We start from the raw sequence: 10,952 nt of genomic DNA, 5'->3' as shown, positions 1-10,952 counted from the left end.
TCTAGAGCTTGCAAACAATGGTAGAAGTTTTGTTACAAGAAAGAGAAGAGAAGATGCGAAGGCGTGCAACTCGTGATGACAAAGGGAAAAAGAAAGGCGCTGATGATGATCCTGATCCTGAGCCTCCATCTCCTCCCTCTTCTCCTTCTCCCCCTTCTTCTCCCTCTTCTACACATTCTGAGTCTTCTAATACTTTTAAAGGTAGACATAAGCCTCGAATTAAGTTGGATGTAAAGTTTGACTTGCCAAAATGTTGTGGGGAGTTAAATGCTGAGAAATCATATGACTGGATTTAGCAAGTAGAAGTCTACTATAGAGTCCAAAACCTTCTAGATGATGTTGATAGAATTCAGTTAGCCACTCTTCGGTTAGGCAGTGTAGCTCTAACTTGGTGGGAGAGTAGGACCCAGCATGAAACTTCAAAACATGGTAAGTTAAATATGTCTTGGTCAGAATTTGTTAGTGCTTTAACAAAGCAATTCTATCCCATAGGCGATATGCAACAGTTGATGATGAGCTGGCAACATTTTAGACAAGGGAAAGGTCAAACTGTCCAAGAGTACACCCATGAGTTTTGTAAAAGGGATATTTCATTAAATGTCCCATTGTATACCCAAGACACTTTACTCAAGTATATAGGTGGTATTCATTCTTACCTAAGGCACTATATTCTCATCCTAAATCCTTGTAATTTGGATGAAGTATGTGTCTAGGAAACACATTTAGAGTCAAGAGGTAAGGATACCTTCATTGATAAGTCTGAAAAAAAGTCATCTAAGTCTGAGGAAAAGTCCAAAGGCAAAGGGAAGGGTAAGAAGACAGCTGCAGTAAAGAAAGAGGGTGAGAAACCCACATGCTTGCATTGCAAGAAAGAAGGGCATGATGATTCTAAGTGCTGGAAGCTGCATCCTAAAAAGAGATCGAAGCAATTTGGTGGAAATAAAGGCAAATAAAAGACTGCTACTATAGCTCAATAGGATCTTGGATCTGACTCTAAAGATGAAACAAAGATCATTGGTATTGGGATCCAAGGTAAAGGAAAAGGTATTTCTCTTTCATCAGCTACCAGTTCTTCTAGCATAAGTGCAAGTACAAGTGAAGATTCTTCTCCTAAGAATGATAAGAAAAGGAATGAATAATTTCACATTTGAGTTGTCATCAAGCAAAATAAGGTTGATACATTATTTGATATGAGTTTTCAAGTTAATTTGATATTTGAGGAAATTTTTATGAAGCTCAATCTGACTACAACACCTCATCCAAAGCCATATCCTCTTGGATGGGTTTGCAATGATGCGCAATTACAAGTAACCAAGCAATGTAAGTTAAGATTTGCTATCACTGCAAACTTTGTAGATGAGGTAGAAGATGATGTAGTCCCTCTAGATATTTGTGGTCTTGTACTTGGGAGTCCTTGTTTATATGATCAACAAGATGTCTTCTATAGGGGGAAAATAAGTATCATCTGTTAAAAGATAAAATTGAATACATTGTACGGGTACATAAGGTTGAGACTAATCTGGCACTAGTTAATGCTGGTCAGATGAAAAGTTTAGTCAACTCTAGTAAGAATTTTGTGCTAATGATTGTAAAAGCCAAAGAAGATGAAACATCTAAGGCATTTAAGGGATGTGATCCAAAACATAAAGATGAAATGGTCAAAGTTGTTTCCACCTATGATGACTTGTTTTAGGAACCAAAAGGATTGCCTCCTAAGAGAGAGATACAACATGAGATTTAGTTGCAACCAGAAGTGCCACTTCCTAATATTGGCATGTACTGCTTATCAGTCTTGTAGAATGAGGAAATCAAGAAGCAAGTTCAAGATCTCATGGAAAAAGGAGTTATCCATCCTAGTACTTCTCCTTGTGGTTCTCCTATTATGTTGGTTCCAAAGAAAGATGGGACTTGGAGAATGTGCATTGACTATAGGGCTTTGAACAAGATAACGGTAAAGAATAGGTACCCTCTTCCCAGAATTGATGATTTACTTGATCAGTTGAAACATGCAATTTATTTCACTAAGTTAGACTTACGTAGCGGATATCATTAGATAAGAATAGAAGAAAATGATATTTGGAAAACTACTTTTAAGACAAAACAAGGACTTTATGAGTTGTTGGTTATGCCATTTGGGCTTTGTAATGCACCAGCTACATTCATGAGAGTCATGAATGATGTCTTTCATCCTTTTATTGATGATTTTGTCATTGTCTATTTAGATGATATTCTTGTATTTAGGAAGTCTTTGGATGATCATGTAATTCATGTAAAAAAAATATTTGATGTATTGAGAAAAGAAAAAATCTATGTAAAGATGTCAAAATGTGAATTTGCAAAGACATCCTTAGTGTACTTAGGCTATGTCGTAGGAAATGGTCAATTGAAAGTAGACCCTGCGAAGATCGAATGTATTGTAAAATGGCCTAAGCCAAGTATAGTTATAGAAGTTAGGAGCTTTTTAGGTGCAGTTTAGTACTGGAGAAAGTTCATTACAAACTTCTCTTATATTGCATCACCATTGCATGCATTGACCAATACCAAGGCAACTTTTCAGTGGGGAGGTCCACAACAGAAGGCTTTTGACACTTTGAACGAAAAGTTGAGCACCGCACTAGTTCTGGCTTTACCAGATTTACATCAACCATTTGAGATTGAGATAGATGCAAGAAGGTTTTCCATGGGAGCTATACTCATGCAAGGAGGTAAACCAGTCTGCTACCACTCTGAAACTTTTTCGGGAGCAATAAGTAATTATCCTACTTATGATAAGGAACTTTATGCTTTAGTTTAGAGTGTTAAACAATGGAAGCACTACTTAATGGGAAAGGAAACTATAATCCACACTGATAACCAGCCACTACAATATTTGCACTCACAATCTAAGTTGCAACAGAGTAGGAATTTTAGGTGGATGGGTTTTCTACAACAGTTTCATTTGGTAATTAAGTATAAAAAGGGTTCCCATAACAAAGTAGCAGATATGCTCTCTAGGCCTCCTGTTAAGAATGCTTTGATAATCCTTCAGAATAATTCTATGATTCATGAAAGTTTTCAGGAACAATATGCTAATGATGAGGACTTTAAGGATATCTATGCAGCTTTAATCCAGGGTAAACATGTGGAAGAGAAAGATTACAACGTGCAGGAAAATTTATTGTACCACTTGGGAAAACTATGCATTCCTAAATATGAACAAGCACACGTAATCTATGAAGCACACACCTCTTTGATTGCAGGGCATTTTGGGGTAAGTAAGACATTAGCTCAATTGCAAAAATATTGTTACTGGCCTCGTATGCAGGAAACTGTCACCAAGTATATAAAAGGATGTGTAATGTGTGCAACCAATAAGCCAATTAATAGGAAATTGGGTTTGTACACACCATTACCTGTACCATCTCGTCCATGGGAAATTGTTTCTATGGACTTTGTGGGGGGTTTACCTATGTCTAGGAAGGGTCATGATTATTTGTATGTAGTAGTTGATCAGTTCAAAAAAATGTGTATTTTAATGCCTTGTAAAAAGCAAGTTACTGCTGAATTGACTGCTCATTTGTACTTTCAAAATGTATGGGTTCATTTTGGGTTACCTACTTCTATTGTATTAGATCAAGATTCTCGATTCTTAGGGGAATTTTAGTCATCTTTGTGGGGACTCATTGATACCAAGCTGAAGAAGAGTACAACCTTCCATCCACAGACTGACGGACAGACAAAGGTAGTGAACATGATAGTTGTGCATCTGCTTAGAGGTTACTGTAGCAAGCATCCTAAGTTGTGGGATGAAAGTCTTCACTATGTGCAACACGCTTAAAACCATGCAACACACTCTTCTACAAAGAGGTCTCTATTTGAGACTTGCTTTGATTATTTGCCAAAAACATCAATGGATTTTTCTTTTGAAAAGGACAACATCATCGATGGATGCCATGATGTAGAAAGGGCTTTGAAGTTCATCCAGAAGGACCAAGAAATCCATCAGGTAGTAGAAGCATAGTTGGAGTAGAGCCAAGCAAATTACAAGGCTCGCCATGATAAGCATCGCATTGATCATCAGTTCCAAGTTAGTGATACAGTTTGGTTACATATCAGTAAGGAAACAATGCAAGGTGAAGGAAGGAAGCTCAAGCCTATCAAGTATGGTTCTTTTGAAATCTTGGAAAAGATTGGTACTAATGTCTTTCACCTTAATCTTCCTCCATACATGCAAATTTACTCAGTTGTCAATATTGAGAATCTGAAGTTGTATGAGCCTCCAATGATCTTAGATGAAGAAAGCAGTGTTCAAGTTTCATCAGTTGATGTTCTTTCACCAGAGTATATGATAGAATTGCCAGAAGATGTCATCCTTGACAGGAATGTAAGAACTTCACGAAGAGGACTAGTTGAATACCTCCGAGTGGAATTGAAGGGGATGCATCCAAGCAAGGCAAGATGGATGGAGATTGGTAAACTGAGGGAGAAATACCCTCACCTACTTTCTAAGTAATCCAAACTTTCAGTGGTCTGAAAGCTTCTTAGTGGGCAGGCTTGATTCGGGGGATATTTTTATCAAAAATTGAAGTATCTCCAAAACTCCAATAATCAATGCCAGTTTAAAGTTCTTAGAATTCTGGATCCAATGCAATTCAAACAGATGAAAAAGGAGTTCGTATGCAAATGTTATAGCCAATCAAAGTTTAGTCTAACCAAGTACAGAGGTCATCAAAAGGTGAAAAAATAATCATCTCAAAAGTGGTCAACAATGGGTTTCAAGTTGAAGATCTCGTCAAGAGCTTTCCAACGGCATTCATTTCATAAAAAATGGAGTTCGTATGTGAAAGATATGTTCGATTGAAGTTCGAGGTGGAAAAAAAATAATAGTAAAAATTAAAATTAAAAAAAAAAGAAAAAAAGAAAAGAAAATAACAATAGCAGCACCAGATTTTGAACCCGTGACCACTAGCCCCTAAAATTTGACCGGTGGCCATTACACCATCGATGGCTTTTGAAATGTAATTAACAAATTTTTTATTTGACCTTTTCACAGCCCCTCTATTTTAGGTTAAAAGACAGCGCGGTGGTTGGAACCACCGACCTGCGTGCTTCCAAACTTTGTCATTGTCATTGCACCATGCGGCTGACTTAATTTATATTTGGCACAAGTTTTATCTAAAGTCTAACAAATCCGATTCCCCCTTGCCTAAATAAGGGCAATTATTCAATGCTAACCCTCAAAAGGGTATGAGGACAAATTTATAAAATAGAAATAAGTCTCATTCTGAGGAGAGACTGTTGTAAGGGTCTAAATATATTTTGCCCTATTATTAGGCAAATATTTTTTATAAAAAGAGGGTTTAGGGGCCTTTTGAAGGATAAGAATGAAGGGAGAAATTATGCAAATGTTGAGAGAGAGTTTGTCTATGTGGAGACTTAGTGATTTTTCCTGCACATAGAGGAATTTTGCTGCATGTGCTTGAAAGGAATTGTCACAAATCACTTATATTGATTTATTGGATTGAGTTTGTCTATGTAGAGACTTAGTGATTTTCCTGCACATAGAGGAATTTTCCTGTGTGTGCTTGAAAGGAATTGTCACAAATCACTTGTATTGATTTATTGGAGTTAATCAGATCGGTCCCCCTATTGGAGCTGGACCCAGAGATGTAGTCCTTCCCGGATGAACTCTGAAATCAAATGTGTTGTGTCTCTATCCCTCTTTCTATCATCTCATTCTGTGTTTTCTTATTTGCAATTACATTAATTTTGCTTTATTAAAACTTTAAAATTAACTTTATGTAATTGGTTAGCATTCTCTATAATAGTCCTAGATCCTAGAAATCAGATCAGGATGGGACAAACTTGGGGCTAGGGTTTACTTGACCACCCAGAGCTAATAGAATAGATAGTTTGATCCCATGACAAATGGTGAGGGAGATTTGGTAGTTGGCAACTTGGTAGTGGCCAAGACTACAAGTTTCAACATCATTCAAGATGGCATTGCGAAATCAAAATGGAGTAAGTTTTTTAAAAAGAAAGAGTGGTTATTATAGGTCTCTATAGCACAGTCCTATGGCAGCTATACTTACATCCATACCTTTCACGAGCTTTAAGATATGCCTTGTCAAAGATTGCTACCCTATGGCATTAGTGACTCTTAGGGACATTTCGGTTAAGCATGCCTAAGAATTTTTGAGTGCTCAACAAGATGAGAGGAGCTCAGGGCTAGGGTTCACCTAGCCATCTATAGCTAATGGAATAGATAATTTGATCCTATGATGAATGGTGAGGGAGATTTGGCAGTTGACAACTTGGTACTGGCCAACACTACAAGTTTCAGCATCAGCTGAGATGGTGTTGCAAAATCAAAATAGAGTAAGATCTCCAAAAAGAAATAAAGCTTATTGTAGGTCTCCACGAAATAGTCCTATAGCACTCAAAATCACATCCATACCTCACACAAGCTCTGAGATATGCCATATCAAATATCTCTACCCTATGAAATTTAGTGACTCTTAGGGACATTTCAGTTTGGAATGCCTGAGAACATTTGAGCACTCAAAAAGATGGGATGAGCTAGGGGCTATGGTTTAACTAGGCACCTAGAGCTAATGAAATACACAATTCGATCCCACAATGAGTGGTGAGGGAGATTTGGCAGTTGGCAACTTGGTATTGGCCAACACTACAAGTTATAGTATCACCTGAGATGGAATCACAAAATCAAAATGGAATAAGATCTCTAAAAAGTGAGAGAGGTTATTGTAGGTCTCCATAACACAGTCCTATAGTACCTAGAATTACATTGACACCTTGCATGAGCTCTGAGATATGCCCCGTTAAAGATCTCTACCCTATGTAATTTAGTGACTCTTAGGGACATTTTAGTTTAGCGTGCCCAAGAATATTCAAGTACTCAATGATATAGGAGAAGCTTGGGGCTAGGGTTTACCTAGCCAATTGGAGCTAATAGAATAGACAATTTGATCCCATGACAAATTGTGAGAGAGATATGTATGCCAAGGCAACTTTGTGCAAGATATGAGCAAAAGTTGCTAATTAGGTAAAATTTGGTCTTTTTGGGTTTTTAGTCAAGATAGCCTAGGATTAGTTGTTTTTAGTTTTTTAAAATAGTTTCGAACCTTTTCCATGTCCTAGAACTGAAATCTAGTGAATTTTGCATTAGTTACACTTTTTGTGCAAAATTACAAAACTTGTAAAAGTTGCTTAAAATTGCAAATATGACTAGAAACCTTCTAACCTTCGAAAAAATGTTTCCCATGCTCATATACGTAAGCATGGATAGCTACAACTTCCCAAACTTCCATTTGTAACTTTTTTGTAAAAATTACAAAAGTTGCTCAAGCAGCCTTTTGGGAAACATTGCAACTTTTGAGCAATTTTTGCTCTTTACATATTTAGGTCAAATGGGTTTATCTAGGACTATTCTAGGACCCTATTTAAGATTCCTAGGACCTATTAGGTAACCAAGTACCTTATTTTCCCATGAATAGTGAAAGATAATGAATAATTAATTTGGATACCAATAGTTGCCCTCACTCCCCATGCCTTCTCATTCCTGTAGGGGAAAGCTTAATATACATCAAAATATATACAAAGGAATTGTAGCCAAATCTATTAAATATACAAAGGAAGATATAGAAAACCTACTTAATAGAGAGATTAATTTGAGACAAAAGGACATTTCAAAAGAAAATGGTTATCGTAGTGCCATCCAGGGTATGCCAATTACTTAGGATGAAGAGACCAAACCTATAACTATTGGGAAAGAGTACACATGTGTAGAGACATAAAATTTTTAGATAGAGAAGTAACAAGTACTATAGAATTGTCCATAGAGAAATGTAAAGTGAAGCCTCAAATTTTCTCATTAGTAGGCAAAGAATCTGGTCATGCACTTCATTCTAGCACCACAAATCTTTCAATTAGAAATGCTTATTCATCAATGACCTTGCATTGACAGGACTTAGGAAGCCAGGATACTCAAGCTAGGCATGATCGCTCAAAGTTCTCATCAAAATATATTAATGATCTTAACAAAACAACAAAAGGCTCATTTCCACCTTTAAATGGAGATTGTTAGTTCCCAAACATGTCCTAGTCAAGTAGATGAATGGTGCATGAGCACCCATTCTAGACTCATCAAAGAAGGCACGAGTAAGGATCCTAGATAGTCCACTTTGTATAGGTTGTGATGTAGCACTACATGGTGGAAGATTCTAAAACGAAAGCCACTGAGAAATTATACAAGGTAGGAATCCTTCAAATTTCCCAAAAAGAGGGTTTAGTACTAGGACACTTATCACAAGTTATCACAAGCCAAACAAGGCAGGAACCAAACAAGAATAAAAAGAGAACAATGACGATGGAATGGAATAAAAAAACACCTTAGACCTATTAAGGTCTATATATAGTAGATAAAGTGATTTTTTTGTGTCCAAACAACACTAACATACAGTTACAATACTTTTCCATTGAAAAGGCTAGTCGCCCTTCAAATTGTAAATTGAACATAATATGGAAAAACCCCAAATGAAGAAATAGATTAAGTGAGATTCAAAAAAAAATTTAGGACATATAAAACATATCTAAACCTCACACACTAGAAGAGACTAGAAGCCATTATTGTAACAACATTTGGAAAATTTTGATAGGCCTAATTAGGTTGTAGTTACACTACAGGTACCCTTTCACACATGCCAATCTTAAAAAAAAATTATTGGAACATTTAGGGGCATGTGAAACAAGTCGAAATCCAAAGTAATAGACCTTGGATTACTCTAGAGTAAAAGTTATAGTGACTATGGTGAAATGTTGAATGGTGCATGCATGGAGCCACACACCTAGGGTATGGTGGAAAAATTCACTCATTGCTTGGCCATCTATAAAACCTAAAAAATCATTAAGTACACTAATATGGATTGTATTCCACTAAGGGTCATTAAATTCCCATGGTGGAAACTGCCAAAACAACAAGGCCTTAGGTGAAACCCTTGGTTTAATGCTGATTTCTAGGAACCTTTAGCAAAACTTGAATAACTTGCAAACTACAAAGGATCAAAATATGAAACCAAGTGAAAATGAAAGGTAACTCACCCCTCTAACTCATGAGGTCACTAGCACATGTCCCAATGTTTTTACCAATCTGTAAAACACTATGAAACATAGAATTTTGTAGAAAAAATAGGTTATTTTATTGATTTCTTCCCAAAATAAGTACATCATAACTATCAACCACTTATAAAGGATAATATAGGTTGTCACCAATGGTTATAAGATTTTTTTTAACCAACTAGCCCTTCGGGGAAGAGTTTTGAAAGTTTAACTACTTTTTACAAAGTTTCTCAAATGTTGTCAAGCAACTTTTTAAGTAACTATGAAAAGAAAGAAAATCAAACCAAACTTCCTAAAAAAAAATTTGTTCTCTCAATTTAGAGTTTGGAAAGTATTTTTATCTCCTCCTAGGTATTTCCCCTTCATATTTATTGTTTTCATCAGCCTCCTTCAAGTTTTAAAAGGCAAATCCACAATTTCTTGCAAAATCATCATTTTGAAAAAATTATAAAATTGCAATATAGAAACTTTTGGATTTTTCTTGCTTGCTCTTATTAACACTTCTAACTTGTTATTTAGGCTATCCATTAGTAGTTCCATGCTAGGGACCCTTACCTAAGCTAATGACTCATCCCTTAGGTTACTCATTTCTCTGTGGAAGTGTATGCCTTGATTTTTAGGCCAAAATAGTGAATCCTCTAAGGACATTAAATAACATCTAATACCCTAACTACCACACCTAGGTCTAACAACACTTATTGGTGCATGGTACCAAGATAAATTTGTATTATAATAGGCTAGGTGGTGTAATCATGAAGGACTTTTAGACTCAATACCACATGTAAGGTCAAATGGATCCTTGGTACCATTATAAACTGGGATGACATTCAAACTAAAGGTCAATTTTAGTCAATTTAGGTTGTTTTAGTAGGGAATAAGGGATTTTTTATTTCCTAGGATGGTCTAGGTGTCTCAGTAATCATTTGATATGATTTTGAAGCCTAGGTGGGTAATTAGGACAAAAATTGTCAAAAGAGCAAAAATTGCAAAAAATGCAAAAAAGTTGCTAAACAACAATTTTTGCAAAATATGTTGTTAAACTGAAAGGAGGTTGTATTGTATTCATAACCATTCAAAATAATTTTTTGACCATTTTTGAACACCTATTTAAAGTTTCTACATGTAGAGAAACCCATTGTATGGATACGTGAACAACAAGCACTAATAAAAACTCAGAATTTATGTCATTTTCTCTATCTATTCATTTGTGTATGACCTATATGGATTGGTAGGAGTAAAATTTCTAGCATGTTTGGATAGAGGATTGAATTAGTGTTCTATTACATTTTTCTTGAACTCTTTATCTAACCTGCAATAAAAGTTATACTAGTTTTTGTAGGAGTTGGTCTGATTTGCCCTAAATCAAAGGGTTTCACAAAGATGGCCTCCTAACTTGCGATTCCACCATTGGATTTAAATTCCCCTTGAGGGAATGAAATTAAAGAGAGGGTACTCAATGATGGTAGAGACTCAGAGCTATAGGTGTAGGTTTCCTATTTTTACCAGTAAGCCCTAGACTGAACATTGCCATATGTCTAGTCTAGATTTGAAGAAGAAAGAAGGTTCAAGCTTCCAAACCAATTGATTTGAACCAAGTGATGGGTTTAGGAGGATTTTTTGGATGATAAGAAGAGTTCCAAGGGGTGGATTTAGGTTTGTGAACCCATTTTCTTATACTTCCTTTGTTAACCCAGCCTAATCTCGCCAATTAGGTCTGTGGCTTAATGTGAGTGTTAGTTTATACTGGAGAAAAGTTAGAGTCTAATATCTTGGAATTTTTAAGAGGAGGTTAAAGAGTGTCCACAAATTTGAGAAGATAGTTTGGTCCCTTGGGA

Source organism: Cupressus sempervirens, chromosome 8 (assembly GCF_028749045.1).
Source record: "Cupressus sempervirens isolate cs-2001-9-10 chromosome 8, ASM2874904v1, whole genome shotgun sequence".
NCBI lineage: Eukaryota > Viridiplantae > Streptophyta > Pinopsida > Cupressales > Cupressaceae > Cupressus > Cupressus sempervirens.
This window is presented reverse-complemented; position numbering follows the sequence as displayed.